This window comes from Lutra lutra, chromosome 4 (genome assembly GCF_902655055.1).
Source record: "Lutra lutra chromosome 4, mLutLut1.2, whole genome shotgun sequence".
Classification (NCBI taxonomy): Eukaryota; Metazoa; Chordata; class Mammalia; order Carnivora; family Mustelidae; genus Lutra; species Lutra lutra.
Genome location: NC_062281.1, coordinates 72,789,644 through 72,800,021, shown reverse-complemented (window position 1 = coordinate 72,800,021; position 10,378 = coordinate 72,789,644). Strand labels below are relative to the sequence as shown.

General features: G+C 48.2%; 1 long non-coding RNA gene across 2 annotated transcripts; it reads left to right on the top strand.

The window, feature by feature from the left end:
* The first annotated feature begins 2,737 nt into the window (after positions 1-2,737).
* On the top strand, positions 2,738-6,736 carry LOC125098171 (uncharacterized). 2 transcript variants are annotated; one of them, XR_007126749.1, is made up of 2 exons: positions 2,738-2,942; positions 6,286-6,736. It is a non-coding gene; the product is annotated as an uncharacterized LOC125098171 (long non-coding RNA). The 2 variants fall into 2 exon arrangements; XR_007126748.1 differs by lacking the exon at positions 2,738-2,942 and adding an exon at positions 4,251-5,562.
* The last annotated feature ends 3,642 nt before the right edge of the window (positions 6,737-10,378 follow it).

Below are 10,378 nucleotides of genomic sequence, written 5' to 3'. Positions count from 1 at the left end.
CAGCTCTTTCCTCTCCTCTCCACGATGCTTCACTCCCTCCCTCCCTCACCAGTTTGTCCTGTAAGCCACTTGATCAATAAATCCCTAACAACTGAGACTCTGATGAGACTCTGATCTTTCCCTCCTTTGGTCCTAGGGCCTGAGGAGAAGGCGTTCTATTCATTATCCGTGAACAAAAGTAAGAATGTTGGTGAATGGAGCCACCAGAAGGCAGAAGTTTTAGAAGTGAAGGGTACCATGGAGGGCAAAATTTACTCAGGACCACCTCTTATTTTTATGTGCATGTGTGTGTTTTTTAAAGATTTTATTTATTTGACAGAGAGAGACACAGTGAGAGAGGGAACACAAGCAAGGGGAGCAGGAGAGGGAGAAGCAGACTTCCTGCTGAGCAGGGATCCCGGTGCTGGGCTCAATCCCAGGACCCTGGGATCATGACCCAAGCCAAAGGCAGATGCTTAAAGACTGAGCCACCCAGGTGTCCCATTTTTATGGCTTTTTAATCAACACATAATGCATGCACCGAAAAGCACATTGAAATGTACAGCTTGCTGAACTTTGACAAGAACATTGTAGAACAGAAGGAGAAAGGGTACAGGTGTCATACACTGTCCTCTAACTAGGCCCAGAAACAACCATCAACTCCCATTTCTGTTTCACAGGCTAGAGCTTGTCACATTGCCCATCTACAAGAGAAAGAAAGATTAGGAATCTCTTCAGTAATAAACACAATTTTGGCAAATTCATTTTTCCTCCCTTGAATTTTCTTGTATATGTCAATTTCTCTCCTTTCCCGAGTTTTGGTGGCCCACCTGGAACCATCCCAACCCAATATACAGAAGAGGAAAGATTTATGTCTTCAGTATGTTCATTCCCATGATAATTCTGAAGCACGTGATTGACCTGATTTGGGCCAAATACCACTGAAGGACAGTGAAGTCACCTTGACTATGATTCGTGGTTCAGTCTGAAACAAAATGATAGCTCAGAAACATCCTACAAGGCATGTCTTCTGCAATTTCTAACAACTTGCAAGGAAATTTTGCATAAGGATAGAGGTTGCAAGGACCCCTGATTACACTGAGATTGGTGCACAATTTAGAAAACCGCTGATGATGCCAGGAACAAATGTAAAGATAATCACGAATCCTTTGATATTAATGCACGTTGTCATAATGACTGCCATTACTGGCTATGGGACCACACTCCATAATGAGCCTTTTTTTTGGGGACTTAGCATAGCCGAGAAGTGCAGAGATACTGTTTCTATTAATGAATGTGTAGTTCTAAGCTGGAACAATGGTAAAACTGTATTATTCCGTGAACAAAATTCTGCTGAATTCACAGACAGGTGACATTGTGTGGGCACTAATGTATAGGGGGCTCTCTGTTATAATAAGGCTACTATTATCTTTAACACAATGATGCTGAATGTGCCCGGGACTCATCTGTCGGTGCTGGTCACCAAGACTTAACTCTTTGTGGGCCGAGTTAAGTAGTTCTTTGTGGCCCTGTCAGTGGTTTCCCAACCTCGGCAAGTCACAGTCCCGTTTTTACTTTGTTTTCTTTTTTCCCTGCTTCCACCCTCCCTTTCTTTCTTGCTTCGTATGTTTGGATAATGACCTCTTTGGCATCCAGATTCTTCTCTGTATGGAAACGTGTATTCTGCTCCTTCTTGTGAAGGCTGAGGCCATTGTGGACCAAAGGACGGGAGTCTGGGGAAATGCACACTTGTACTTGGCCTGTGGCTCCTGTCCCATCACCCTGCCTAAAAGGGCTCCAAAGAGCAGTATCGTTTCTCCCAAAATAACGCATTCTCTAGCAGCAGTGACTACTTGGCACTGTAAAGGAATATGACCCATCACCACTGAAAAGATTTAGACACAGGACACTGGTCCCACAGAGGCCCATTTGAGGCAGGAGAAGAGCCCTGGTTCTTGTGGGCCTGATCACATGTGACACCCAAAATCTTATGGACATGGGAATCAGAAGCTTTCCTTCCACCAGGGGAGGAAGGCCGACCTGGGCTTATTTTCCCCTTCTCCATTATCTGCCTGCCAATGATCCAATTTCGGAATTATCTGGGGGAGGGCGGCAGCCTTGGTCCCTTTGGCCTTTGCACTGTCATTGGTTCCCTCCCTGGCCCCCCGCCCCAGTGCCTGCGCTCAGCCTGCTGCCCCCGCCCCCCACCACCTCGCAGGGAGAGAACGGGGAAGGAGCGGCCACCACATCCCTGGGCAGCTCTTTCTGTCAACTGAAAAGGCCATTTAAGCAAAACACTTAATTACCTTTCCTCCTCCCTGCAACCCATGGGAAAGTATGAGCCAGTCAGATAATGAGCTTAGAGAGAGCAGCAGCTTGGCGAGGGCCGAGATTTTCATCAGGCAGAGGAGTGACCTCACCCGATCCCATCACGAAATGGGGAGCAGAGAGAAAAGAGAGAGGGTGGTGTAAACACACTCCTCCCAGAGTGGCTGTGCTATTTGATCCCTCACGCTGCAAACTCTTGGAGCGTTAGAGAGCTTCCAATTCCCCGGTAAAGCACCCAGGTCTGGCCTGTGATTAGCCCAGCCTCTGGGATGGAGGCCACTTTCGACAGCACGGTCTTGTGTAAGAAGCCCTCATTTGGGCCCTGCCCTTGCAGCTAGCTCAACTCCCCAGGGCCTCAGGTTTCCCACAGATAAAATGAGGATCTTGGACTGGGAGGGTCTCTCAGGTACCTCTGCATTCTATAATGCTAACAAAAATTGCGGCGGGTGTTGGGGAGCTGGGAGGTGGGTCTCCTTCAAGCAGTGAGTGGACTGGCTGCAGCTGAGGGGGCTGTCTCATGGGTATGACCAGGCCAGTGGAGGCGGCCCTCCTGAGGTGGCCAGACCAGTAACTGGGGTTCTGCCTGAAGAGGTCCAGGCTGCCAAGTGAAAGAAATAAGGAGTTGACCCTTTAAGGTAAGAGAAGACGCAGCCCTGCAGGGAGAGCCTGGTGTCTTCAAAGAGCTCACCTCAACCCTGGCCGGGAAGGGTGACAGATTGCCTGCCTCTGTGGCAGAGCTTCCCCGGGCACTGTGTTCTGGCCCCCATCCATTTTGACCTCAGCATGTCTCATGATTTCTGTCCCCTTGTCTGCCCTGCTTGGACCTGGCATCTGCTCTGTACTGGCCTAAAAAAGGACTGAGGCCGTGCAGCTTCCCACCCACGACTGCAGGCCCCCATGCTGGGGCCGGTCTAGCTGCTGCCCACGGGACCCCCTCCCATGACTGGAATGTCACAGCCCACCACATTTTCCCTGCTGCCCAACCCTCACGCGTGCTCCTCTGTGGTCTGGCCTCTTCTTTCCCAGTCACAGGCAGTCATTTTGTCTCTGTCTGGGTAGTAATTCTGTGCTGCTTCCTGGTCCCTGCATGTCAACTATTGGCCAAGGAGACTCAGAGGGTGAGACAAGAGGGGAGCTTGAAGGTTACCACATGCCCATGGGGGCCAGATTGGAGGACTGAGAAAGTCACTCCATTTTATTCGCTCCTCCGGTGGCTGGAGGAGTTATCCTAGCAGTACTAGTGAACTGAACACACAGACAAAAGGCCCTCCTCCAGCAGAGTCTAGTGCTGGGGAAACAGGGGCTAAAATAAGTAAGGGAAAATTAAGTGAAATAAATAAATTAAAAGTGTATTTTAAAAATAGGTGTGTTAGAATATACTCACTATATGGAGAAAAAGCAACGTGGTGATGGAAGATAAGAAGTTTGAGTCAGGAAGGGATTTGCAGTTCTAGATTGGGGCGGTCAGTGAAGGTCTCACAGAAAAGGGATATTGAATTAAAAATCTGATGGACATGAATAAAGAAGCCATGTAGACATCTGGGGAAAGAGGACTCCAGATAGAGGGAAGGGCAAGTGCAAAGGCCCTGAGGCATAATCTTGCTTGGTTAATGAGAGGAATGGTGTGGTTGGAACTGGTGGGCTGGGGTAGGGCAGTCGACTAACAGGGAAGAAATGGGGGTTGGTGCACAGAGAGACTGTGTAGGGCTTTGCAGACTACTCTAAGAGTTTTATCTTGAGTGAGCAGAGGGTTACTTCAGGGTGCTGACCAGAGGAAGTCGTTGTCTGATTCTGCTAATAGGTTTTCTCTGACCGCTGAGCTGAGTGAATGCAGAAAGAGGAACAAGACAGGGACGGGCACGCAATTAGGAGGTGGTGGTTATCTATTGGTGAGGCATGCTATGACTTGGCCCAGACTGGCAATGGTGGAGGAGGTGAGTAATAGAGTCTATCCTCAAAGGTGAGATGCCATGATTTGCTGATTGCCTGGATGTGGCACGTGAGCAGGAGTGGAGACAAAGATATTTCTGAGTCATTTGGTCTCAGGAACTGTTGTATGAATGGCAAGGAGAAGACGCTGGGGGCCCCATCAGAAGCTCAGGGTTGGAACTCTTTGAGACACTTGTTGGTCGTCCATGTTGGGGTGGGGGCCACTCCAAGTGGAGTCTGGTGCTCTGGAGAGGAAGCACTCACATATAAATCTGGCGTCCACTATATAGATGCTATATAAGACCACAAGACAGAATGAGATTACCAACGGAGCATGGACCGAAGGCAGAGGAGAGGGAGAGGTCGGGCCTGAGCTTTGGGGCTGCAGCATGAGGAGACCAGGGAGATGAGGAAGGCCAGGGGAAAACAGGCTGGGAATAAAAGGCCCAGAGAAAAGGTAAACGAGGAGAACGGGGTCACAGGATGGTAGACGCCATGTTTCAAGGAGGAAGAAGAGGTTATCCGTGGCAGCTAAGGCAAAGTCTGAAAACGACAACTGGTCATAGCAAAGTGAAGGCAACTGGAGAGCCCCATTTTCTTCAGAATAAATCCTTCTGTAGGTTTGGAGCGCAGCCCCCACCTTAGCCACCCCGGTGGTTTTGTGGGTTCAGGTCTGGCTGATCACTGATTGCCTCAGAGATGAGCACGCGACCGGGACGGGGCCAATGGGAATTCTCTCCAGACATTTTCTCCTGGAGCTGTTGGGATAGACTGGCCACCTCTCTTGAGTTGCTAAGTGTTGGGATGTAAGTCATGTTCTCTCACAGACATTCCGCTTCTCGTGCACATTCACTCTTTCCAAGACAGGGAGAGAGAAAAGAGAGAGAGATCCCCAGCAATAGCATTTGAACCATCTCTGGATGCAGCCCTAAGAACCGCCACTGATCTGGACTCCGTTTTAGCTCTGAGCCAATAAACTATTTTAGGCTGGTTCGAATCAGCCTTCTGTCTCTTGCATCCAAGGTTGCTTCGCCTATGTCCCTGAAGCCTGCTACTCCACAGTGGCAGCGAGTATGAAGGACATGTCGGTGACTCACTGGTCACGCAAAGACCACTGACTTAGGGCTTTGAACCAAGGGTCAGAGACCCTGGCAGTCCTGGCTTCACAGCCCTCTCAGGGCAACCGTACTAAGCGACCTTTGCCTTCAGGACTATTCTTGGCTTGCTGAAATTGCGCGGAGGAGTTCAGCCCCGAAGGGACCGAACAGGGTCACCTCCCTGCCTCCTCCCGTACAGCCTCTGACGCAGGCCCGAAATCTGGGGCAGGTAGGATTGCAACCCGAGAAGCTGGGGAAGGGCATCAGGTTCCACCCGTGACCCAAGAGGTGGAATCCTGTGGGGCTGCCAGGGCTCAGTACGGGGAGTTCCCTAGGAGATTATGAAAACTGCATCGTGGCGGGGGGGGGGGGGGGTGTGTGTGTGGGGGGAACGCTGTGGGCTTAGAGGGGGACGGGGTCAGCATCTGGGGAATGCAGATGAAGTAATGGGAGACCAGGGCAGGGGAAGCAGTTGCTAAAACAAACTGAATAGTTCTGCGGATGAGTTTGAGCTGGCCTGGAGCTGTTTTTAAAGGGCTAGCTACACGCAGATTGCAGCATTTTAAGGATACCTGGAACAGAGCGCACGTCCTCTCAGGCTGGTTTTTGGCTCTGAAGGCCCAGTACGTCACCTTTGGGGGTCTTCTCCGTGTGCTGTAGGGGAAGCAATTTGTTTTTACACATCTTCGGGCTCTGTGCACAGATAGGGTATTCAGACCTTCTCGTGGCTTCCCTGTACTTGGGCAGGTGCGTGAGTTCCCCCGGGGAGAGCCCTGACCTTCTCTTTCTGTACCCCGACTAACAGAAATTATGCTCCGGTGATAATTCCTGGTTGCCCACGCTCCACACACCCATCCAGCCTTCAGAGAGCCGTGCACTAGCTGGGCACCCAAGGTCTTGGTATAAATCCCTTCCTCTCAAGTTGTCACCTCATTGCTTCCTTCTCTTGCAGGATTTCTTCTGTTCTTGGAGAAGACACACCTTTCACATCCACAGTTTCATCCCCTGACTGCGGCTAGGACTTCCTTCCAACCACAGACTTCACCTCTGTCATGGAATAAGAAGGATACCAATTGAATAATCCTCGTTAAATGTCGTGCTACACTGTGGAAATCTGTAGTATTTGACAGAAACCCAAACGCTACTGACTTGTCGCTAGGATAATTACAGGTAGTGTTTACCAGACTAAACGCATTTGTAGGAAGGGTGAATGTAATGTGTTTAAAGGAAAAACTGTCTTAAACGCTGTCAAGTACTTTAAAATGTCACATTGCACCCAAACAATGGATTCCGGGTACACCTAAGTCTTCTATAGTCACAAAAGCAAGTTTTCTAGGATTTCTGATTGTTTTGCTTACTTTTTATTTACTGCAATAAAACGACAGAAAAGCCTTTATAGTTCACTCTTGTTTTGCTCACTTACTTTGGTTTTCTCCCCCAGTCAGTCTGAAAACAAATGTTCTCTTTCATGACTTTATCCTCCAGTGAAGTATATTCTGGGTGTCACAACTGAATTCTGCTTTCTAAATCATATACAGAAAATGTTTCCCCCAATCTCTCCACACTTCCTATAGGTGGAGCATGCGTTGAAGGTGAGGAAAATTCTGGAGGCTCAGAGGTAGAGAGGCCTGCCTCCCTGGGAGCGTACTTTCCATTCTTGGGGCTCTGGTTCTTTGGGGCTCACATCATGATCTCTGGGAAAGTGAGCTAAATGAGAGCTCTGGTGTATTAGCTAAGGGCATGTTAGCTGTTGTCACAGCGAAAGCCCCACATCTTAGCAGCTTTACATACTAAAAGTTTCTATCTTGATACATAACAGCCCAAGGCTGTTGGGCGGCCCTCCTCCACAATGAGTCAAGGGCCTGGGCTCCTTGCATCTTGAGGCTCCCAAGACAGACCCCAGAGTTGACTCATTCCAGCCAGCTGGGAAGAGAAAAGCACACATGGGATTGCACACGGTTTTATGACCTGGGATTGGCACATATCAGTTCTGCTCATTTTCTACTGAACAGAGAAGGACTGATGCTGGACCTTGGCCCTCCCCCTCCCCCACCCTATTGCAAGGGAGGCTGGGAAGTGTAGTTTAGCTGTGTGCCAGTGTTAGCTACCCCTATAATAGTTTCTCTCTTCTGTAGCCATAATCAAAAGGCTTTTTACTCAGCAGCGGCCATGCTCTCACTCCAAAAGTATTTGGGGATTCTCGTTGGGGGAGGCCCCAAGAGACTGAGCAAAATCTGTTATTAAATTAATTTCCTTTATTTGTTACTCAGTTTTGCTTTTTCTATTTTTATTTCATTGGCTTTCGGACTGGAATGAAACATCTTAAAATCTTGGTCTATAATAACCTCTCAAAAAAATGAAAAACAGAAATGAGTCCATAACAAAAGAAGTCAACTTGATCTTGTTTTCTTGTAAATCATTTGAAAACAAGGGGCTCCACGCCAAAGTACCCCAGTGGCCTGAGGCAGGCAGAAGCAAGGTCTCTCTCTCTCTGTCTTTCTGGAAGACCTGGCCATCATTCATCACTGGGTACCTGACTGTCATAATGAAGTATATCGGACCTCGTGCAGTAGCTTTAAGTTCCCCCACCGCCAAGGAGTCGCTCCCACACTCGGACAGGCGTGGAAACAACAGCTCACCACGGAGTTAGCTATGAAGTTACTGCAACTTGTTCAACCTTTGTAAGGCTTAATAGTCTCTAAATTATTCTCCATGGCCCCTTATTCTATGAAAATGGAGTTAGAAGTCCCATCTCCTGGGGGCATTGTGAGAGTTAGGTTAGGTATTAAGGGAGAAATCACCCAGCCCAGTGCCTGACATCAGCAAGACATCAGTCACTTCCGGTTTCCTTCCTGCCTTTTTCCACGCAGGGAAAGGTAAGACCCCCGGGGCCTTTGTCAGAACCACAGTGGCTCTGTGAGTGGGGCTCCCTCTCCCCAACCCTGCCAACTACACCAAGCTCCAGCCACAGCCATAGTTCTCTCCATTCAGGCAGAAGTCCGAGGGGCTGAGCTCAAGGAGGGAGTTCCCACTCCCTCCCAGACAAAGGGGCAATTACCCCCACATGACTGCCTACTAAGAATTCTGGCTGGAGAAAAGGCTATTCTGCAGTCTGTTTTTGCAAATTCTGCTCCGGGAACCCAAGAGGTAAGGCTTTCGGGCAACAGGAAAGCCCTGGTCTCATTATTCCAGAATTCAACTTAGCTAACCTTTGACATTTTCTATGCCTCGTCCCTCTTCTCTCACATATTCCCTTGGTTCATCAGCGTCTCTCTATTCCAGTTAGCACAGCTTCCATTGATCAAGCTTGGCTAACCCAAGCATACTTCACACAGACCCATGAGACACACACACACACACTCTCTCTCTCTCTCTCTCTCCTTCTGAGAAAAATCTCACCTCGACATGGAGGATGGTTTGTACATTCTGTGTTCAGACTTCTGCCTGAGGACATGTTGGCAGATGAGAGTCACTTCCCCTAGCTCTCCTGAACGGAGTTTATGAGAACCAGTTATAATCCTTAAATCTTCTCATTCTTATCAGGCTTATTTCTAACTTAGTCCTGGTATCCCACTTTGAGCCAGTCAGAGGGAAAAAAAAAAAAAGAAAAAGAAGAAAAGAATAAACCCCTTTGCATTGGTAATAATGCTACATGACCGTGCACTGACAAGGATGATATTCTGGGATAAATCAGCAAAAGCCTTCGCAGTTTCAGTAGTAATCCTAAAGGTCAACAGAAGAAATTTCTTGAAGTGGTTGGATAAAATTCTTAGAATAATCCTACTCAAGCCTTCTAGAATGCCTTCATGATGCCTTTATAAATTTCAGCCTTTCATATAGGAATATTTCAGAGTGTCGCCCAAAGGAATGGGCATTGCTGTTGATAAGGAGCAGGCCACCGCAAAAGGGAGTAGACTGAACCCCACCTTTGGAAGGGGTGTTGGGAGAGAAAGTCCCATTGATGCTACCTAAAATTCTGAGGAAAGGTCTTCAGCAAGTTTTTAGTGTGAATGCAGATACACGAGAGTTTTTCTCACTCTGTTGGAAAGTTCAGGAAGAGTGAAATGACCCAGTGGGCCAGGTCAGGACTGGATTCACTAGAAACTTGGCCAGTGGACTGGACTGAAGAGCTGGCAGGGTTTAAGGACAAGGTGTGGTCTGGAAGGCGGGCCGGAGGCTGGGGTGCAAAGTCACAGGTGCTGTGGATGGGTAGTAGATAGGGATTTTACTGGGATTGTGCTGATGGGGTGTGTTCACTGTATGGAATCGGGACCAAAGATGGAAACTTGGCTGGTGCTTGAGAAGCACATGAACCAGAAGCTGGGGCTAGAACTTTAGCTCATTCTCTTATGTCTTATCTTTCAATAGGAATCTTCCTTTCATAGTCTTCCTTCCTCTGGTCCAGAATCTCCCAGAATTTAATGTCAAAGTAACAGAAAGAAACTGTTACATGGAGCATACTTACGAATGACCACCAAATTCTGTTTGTCTAATCATCCTTAAAAAAAAATGGCATATACTTAAAAAAAAAAAAAGATTTATTTATTTATTTGAGAAAGAGTTGGGGGCAGAGAAGAGGGGGTATAGAGACAGGGAGAGAGAGGAGTGAGGGAGAGAGAATCCCAAGCAGACTCCATGCTAAGAGTGGAACCTGATGTGGGGCTTGATTTCACAACCCTGAGATCACAATTTGAGCCAAAACTGCTGAGCAGGGATCTCAATGCAGAACTCGATCCTGGGACTCCAGGATCATGACCTGAGCTGAAGGCAGTCGCTTAAACAACTGAGCCACCCAGACACCCCTCATTTTCTAGAATTTTATATAAATGCTATTATATGGCATACACCTTTCCCCTTTGTTTGATCTGTCTTTTTTCACTCTTTTTTTTTTTAATATTTTATTTATTTATTTGACAGAGACCACAAGTAGGCAGAGAGGCAGGCAGAGAGAGAGGAGGAAGCAGGCTCCCCACTGAGCAGAGAGCCCGATGTGGGGCTCGATCCCAGGACCCTGGGATCATGACCTGAGCTGAAGGCAGAGGCTT